The sequence below is a fragment of the Lissotriton vulgaris genome, chromosome 11 (assembly GCF_964263255.1).
Source record: "Lissotriton vulgaris chromosome 11, aLisVul1.2, whole genome shotgun sequence".
Lineage (NCBI taxonomy): Eukaryota > Metazoa > Chordata > Amphibia > Caudata > Salamandridae > Lissotriton > Lissotriton vulgaris.
The window spans coordinates 628,998,489-629,005,469 of record NC_141699.1 but is presented as its reverse complement, the minus strand read 5'-3'; positions in this window follow the sequence as shown (position 1 = coordinate 629,005,469).

Genomic DNA, 6,981 nt, shown 5'->3' with positions numbered 1-6,981 from the left:
CCTAATAAGGATTGAAGTTTGTCTAAAGTAGTTGGAGGTTGTAACTGTACACACTTCTCCACAATAAGGGGCAAGACTCTTATACTCATGTGTAAATTCATTTCCTGAGAAAAGCACACTTAGAAATGCAATATGCCATTTCTGAAAGTTGAACTGAGAGCCATATGTAGTGAATCCTATAATTATGCAATCCACTCTGGCCACGTGTGGATTTAACCATTTGTCCATCAGGTAGATGTCACCTACATAAGACAATACATCCGGGTAAATGTCATGTAGAGTTGACGTTATGCATGCAGCAAATAATCCTGGATTGGTTTTATAGCCCGTAGCTAAGCGGGTAAAGCAATGCTGAAAGCTAAGTGCCTAAAAGGCTATCCAATCTCCGCTCTTAGACATTAGATTGTGGCTGAAAAAAAAAAAATTGGAAATATCCTATTTTGTTTTGCATTTTTTACAGACTATATTGCTACTTAGTGCCATGCTCTGGGTATTTTGTATTGAAAATATGCATGCATGACTGTTGAATTGTCTATAGTCTTAGACTAGTCAATATGAATGATCCAGTTTCAAAACAGGAAAAAGACGATTATTCATCTGAGAGACACAGAGTTCAATTACTCTCTGGTATTCCAATTGCAGGAGTACTTCTTTAACAGGTGCTTCAGCATCTTGTTTAATGGGATTTTATAGTTGCACCTTATGGGTAATATGATAAGCAGGGTCCTCATCCCAGCCAACTTGATTGTGGTATAAAGCTGTGGTTATTGCAAGAGCCCATTCTGCTGCATAAGCTTCTTTGACCTCATCAGGGACAAGAGCAGAAAATTAAGGAAATATTACATCCTTACCTTGTGGGAATGTTTGGACAAAGAGTAGGGGCCAATCATCCTCCGCTATTTGGATGTCATAAGACAAAGTTACATTTCCCAGAATACTGCTTTAATGGTGCACTGTATGTCACCCTCAATTTGAATGTTAATATCATATAATGTATCAGGAGGGGCCAAGCGCCTGGCTGGGCTTCAAACTGTAATAAATAAATCAGTTGCTTTTGCTACCAGAAACTCCCGGAGATTCTGATGCACTATGGTGACTTCCGCTGCACTGTTGAGGAGTGTCACAGCACAACTTTTGTTCAGGATTAGGGTTCTCAGTGTCTGTGATATATTTAACTGTGATAGCCACAGCCTTCTTTTTCTGAAATTGGGTTTTAAATGGAGGTCATTTATCCTCCTTCTTTATCTTTATGTCAGACGAGCATTGTGAGTCACTTTTCAGCATCACACACTCTTCCTGTCTGCGATCAGATCAACCTCCTAGCTCGCACTGGTTTTCAGATGAGTCCTGCAAGGAATGCTGATAACATGTATCAGAAGTCTGATCCCTTCCTAGAGCCTTGATTTTAATGTGACAGTTAAAATCATACATAACACATCCGATGAGGAAAGGGTCCGAGGGATGTTTTGAGACCGGCCGAGGTTCGAATCCCCCACCAATATAGTTATATAAACAACAAAGAACCAGGGGTCTATGCCTAAGAGTCAGGTCTACCAGATCCTACTCGAATCGTAACTGTTATTAATTCAGTTATTGGTGTTTGAACACCATACAGCTACTGGGTTTCAAAGGGTGCATACTAATGTAACTAAACCGTGAGCACATGTGTGTGTCGGCGAGACCCACAGAAAAAACAGATAGTGTTGGATTCCCATCAAATGTCTTGCGATGATCTATATTCTCATCTGGTTATCCAGAAAACATGGGGTGGAGTGTCCCTCGATCATTGGGACAGATTTCACACCCTAGTTGTCATACGATCTCAGTGGGTCAAGCCCACACACACTGTACTGACCAAGAGATAAATGACAAAGTATGGGAATATGTGCAGTGCAAAGGGAAGTGATACGTGTGAGAGATAAAATAGAGTGGTGAAAACATAGGTTGCTACATTTTATTTAAATGATTGTTTCACCCTCTAATTAAAACCAAGAACAGTGCAAACATGGAAAGAGGGCAGCCCTAAACAAATATCGACTGGTACCCAGATAAGGCCAACATGTTTCAGCCACTCGGAAAAAGAGGTTCCACTGGCTTTCTTCAGGGCCTCTGTTCTTTAAGAGGTTGCTACTGCTAAAGTGAGTGTCCTACCAATAGAGGTGAAAACAGAAAAAGGATATACGTGGACAATTTAGTCCATCATAGGGCCCACCAGTGTCAACAACTGGAGTAGTCTCACTTCTATAAAGCAAAAGACAAACATAAGGCTCTCAGTATACGAAACATAGCAGCAGTGCTTTGTAACATGAAAAACATTTCTTTGATTTAGCACTCACCCAGTTTGGCCGGGGAATGAACCTCACCTCTCCTGGACCCTGCTCAGGAAGACGGAGGCCACGCTCTATGAGAGAGAAGTATGAGGTGTGGTGAGTCAAACAAAATTGCTCCTAGAGCCTCTCATGTTTCCACTGAAAACTCACCTCGAATGTCACCTCTCTCAATAATACTCATAGGTCGGCACCCAACTATCTATAATTGTACCTAGTCACGCTGGTTAAGTTATACTACATCGATAGTGTGCAGTAAGTACCATGGAAGCAGAAGTCAAATGCCTTAACAAGTGAACCTTCCTGCAATTTAATGCCCTTATGTTGTAGATTGCTAAGAAGGAGTTACGCCCACGTCCGTGTTGATGTAGCTACTCATACAGACTGGACTGCTCCTATTCCTAGAATAGTGTTTACAGATATCCGGACACCTCGCGGTATGTCTATCAACATTAATCTGCAGAGCATGCGCGCTAAGCATAAAAACACAAAAACTTTAAACAGATGGTAAAGCCGGTGTAACCAAAACGGATATGTCCAAATGCATCGGATGGATACAAGGATGGCAACCGGCGGGGTGTTTGGCAAGCACTCAGTATTGCCCTTAATAGAGTCTGACACTAAGTGTCAGATTTCGAGTGTAAGAATCATATGCAAGCTGACCTGTCCGTCGTTGCCTCAATCGTAGGCGCCGAGTCAGGGGGGAGGCAATGAATTTTGCCGAGACACAGCTTAAGTGGATTTACACATGGGCGGAGTCCCGTCATCCAGGAACCGATGACTTCTGGGACATTGGTGTACATAGGAAGATACAGCGAGGAGACCAAGAACTACAAAGTGACGTCACCGAGTGACGAATCGTAGTTCAGTCTACTCGCCACGTCTGACCCTGATGTAAATAGGTTCTCCATGCTTCCATTAAACATTATGTAATCGCCCTCCAGTGGATTAATCAATCAAGTTATGTCCCTATGAGAGCTAGTATGTAACTGAAATAGCAACGGCCTGTTTCTCACAAGTGTAAGGCCCAGAACTACAGAATGACGTAATCTCGTGGCGAGTCGTAGTTCCGTCACCCTGTCTCATATCACATTGATACACATGAGTAAACCGGGCTTAGGATAGAGTCCAGGTAGATACAGTTAGACAAAGTTTAAGATAGTTGCCCTCTTACAGATGGGTCCATGGGATCTCATCATTTAACCCCCTGGAGTCCGTGGAGAGCTTATATATCCAGTGCTGCTCTTTGGCAAACAAGAACTTCGACACATCACCAGTATGCGATGGTATAAATGGCTTTTCTAACACTGTCCAGGAAAATTCTTCTTCAGTGTGTTTTAAGTCAGCGAAGTGTCTGGTGAGTTTGATCATGACTTTTTTACAGTGAAATGCACTCTTGTGTTCCAACATTCTGAGGCGGACCTTCCTCGTTGTCATTCCTACATATTGCGTGGCACATGGGCATGTTATTAAATAAATCACATGTGAACTGTTGCAATTTTGTAAAATTCCGCTGTTCCCAGGGACGTTCTGTGCCAATCTCTATTTCTGTTGTATTTCTGGTTTGGGGGCACACAGAATAACATCCACACGGATGATGTCCCACTGCTGCAGGTAAGTCCCACAGGGTGCCAATTTGACGTTTGGGAGTTTCCTTAGGCCGTGTATGCACCAAGCAATTGCGCAAATTGTTCTATCGCTTAAAGGAAAATAAAGGAGGTTCAATCTTGTTTTCACCTGCATTCAAAATACGCCAATGGCGGTTCACAATCTTTTGTACTTGATTGGACTTAGTACTAAAAGTACTCACAAAAGTCAGACGGTTGAGTGCTGGTTTCTCTTGAGGGAGTTATAGCAAAGATTCTCTGGGGTTGTTGGCTGCCCTTTTCAAAGCTTGTTTGATGAGGCGTTTAGGATAATTCCGGGCTGCCAGCTGTCGAGATAAACTCTCAGAGTGTTTAAGAAAGGTCTCTTTTGTAGAACAGTTTCGCCGAACCCAGAGAAACTGTCCATACGGTAAATTTGGTCCTAGAGCTTTGGGATGTTGGCTGCCATATAATAGCAAGGAATTCCTTGCCATAAGTTTGCGAAACAGTTCTGTCTCCAATCCCATCGGTGTGGCGTAGATTGATAAATCAAGAAAGGGAAGCCTCTCCTTGCTTATCTCAACTGTGAAGCGCAGAAAACGATTTTGGTTATTGAGCCACTGGTGGAACTGTAGAATAGAGTCATGATCACCTCTCCATACTACTAGCACGTCATCTATATATCTTTTCCACCACACTATAGATGGAAAAAAGGGGTTGGTTGGTGTCAACACGTGCTGTTGCTCAAATGCATGAACATAGAGGTTAGCCAGGGACGGAGCAAAAATACTTCCCATGCTCGGCCCTGACACCTGGAGATCCTGGGTTTCCTCAAATTGAAAAAAGTTTTCTTTCATCGCCAACCTGGCCAAGAACATGATGAATTTCACTGGAGTGGGGGAATCCCACGGAGTCTCCTCCAGGATGGACAGTATGGTCTCTAAAGTCTCATCGTGGGGTATAGAGGTGCCCACTGATCTCCAAGACACAAAAGATGTCCTGCGAGTGATACCAGAGATCGAATTTAATTCAGATTCAGATTTTCTGGTTTCATTCGATGTGGAGTCCCTGTACACCGTATGGACAGTTTCTCCGGGTTCGGCAAAACTGTTCTACAAAAGAGAACTTTCTTAAACACTCTGAGAGTTTATCTCGACAGCTGGCAGCCCGGAATTATCCTAAACGCCTCATCAAAAAAGCTTTGAAAAGGGCAGCCAACAACCCCAGAGAATCTTTGTTAGAACTCCCTCAAGAGAAACCAGCACTCAACCGTCTCACTTTTGTGAGTACTTTTAGTACTAAGTCCAACCAAGTACAAAAGATGTGAAACGCCATTGGCGTATTTTGAATGCAGGTGAAAAGAAGATTGAACCTCCTTTATTTTCCTTTAAGCGATCGAACAATTTGCGCAATTGCTTGGTGCATACACGGCCAAAGGAAACTCCCAAACGTCAAATTGGCACCCTGTGGGACTTACCTGCAGCAGTGGGACATCATCCGTGTGGATGTTGCTCGGTGTGCCCCCAAACCAGACATACAACAGAAATAGAGATTGGCACAGAACATCCCTGGGAACAGCGCAATTTTACAAATTGCAACAGTTCACATGTGATTTATTTAATAACATGCCCATGTGCCACGCAATATGTAGGAATGACAACGAGGAAGGTCCGCCTCAGAATGTTGGAACACAAGAGTGCATTTCGCTGTAAAAAAGTCATGACCAAACTCACCAGACACTTCGCTGACTTAAAACACACTGAAGAAGAATTTTCCTGGACAGTGTTAGAAAAGCCATTTATACCATCGCATTCTGGTGATGTGTCGAAGTTCTTGTTTGCCAAAGAGCAGCGCTGGATATATAAGCTCTCCACGGACTCCAGGGGGTTAAATGATGAGATCCCATGGACCCATCTGTAGGAGGGCGACTATCTTAAACTTTGTCTAACTGTATCTACCTGGACTCTATCCTATGCCCGGTTTACTCATGTGTATCAATGTGATATGAGACAGGGTGACGGAACTACGACTCGCCACGAGATTACGTCATTCTGTAGTTCTGGGCCTTACACTTGTGAGAAACAGGCCGTTGCTATTTCAGTTACATACTAGCTCTCATAGGGACATAACTCGATTGATTCATCCACTGGAGGGCGATTACATAATGTTTAATGGAAGCATGGAGAGCCTATTTACATCAGGGTCAGACGTGGCGAGTAGACTGAACTACGATTCGACACTCGGTGACGTCACTTTGTAGTTCTTGGTCTCCTCGCTGTATCTTCCTATGTACACCAATGTCCCGGAAGTCATCGGTTCCTGGATGACGGGACTCCGCCCATGTGTAAATCCACTTAAGCTGTGTCTCAGCAAAAATCATTGCCTCCCCCCTGACTCGGCACCTACGACTGAGGCAACGACGGACAGGTCAGCTTGCATATGATCCTTACACTCGAAATCTGACACTTAGTGTCAGACTCTATTAAGGGCAATACTGAGTGCTTGCCAAACACCCCGCCGGTTGCCATGCTTGTATCCATCCGATGCATTTGGAAATATCCGTTTTGGTTACAGCGGCTTTACCATCTGTTTAAAGTTTTTGTGTTTTTATGCTTAGCGCGCATGCTCTGCAGATTAATGTTGATAGACATACCGCAAGGTGTCCGGATGTCTGTAAACACTATTCTAGGAATAGGAGCAGAACAGTCTGTATGAGTAGCTACATCAACACGGACGTGGGCGTAACTCCTTCTTAGCAATCTACAACATGAGGGCATTAAATTGCAGCAAGGTTCAGTTGTTCAGCCATTTGACTTCTGCTTCCTATGGTACTTACTGCACACTATCGATGTAGTATAACTTAACCAGCGTGACTAGGTACAATTATAGATAGTTGGGTGCCGACCTATGAGTATTATTGAGAGAGGTGACATTCGAGGTGCGTTTTCAGTGGAAGCATGAGAGGATCTAGGAGCAATTTTCTTTGACTCACCACACCTCATACTTCTCTCTCATAGAGCGTGGCCCCCGTCTTCCTGAGCAGGGTCCAGGAGAGGTGAGGTTCATTC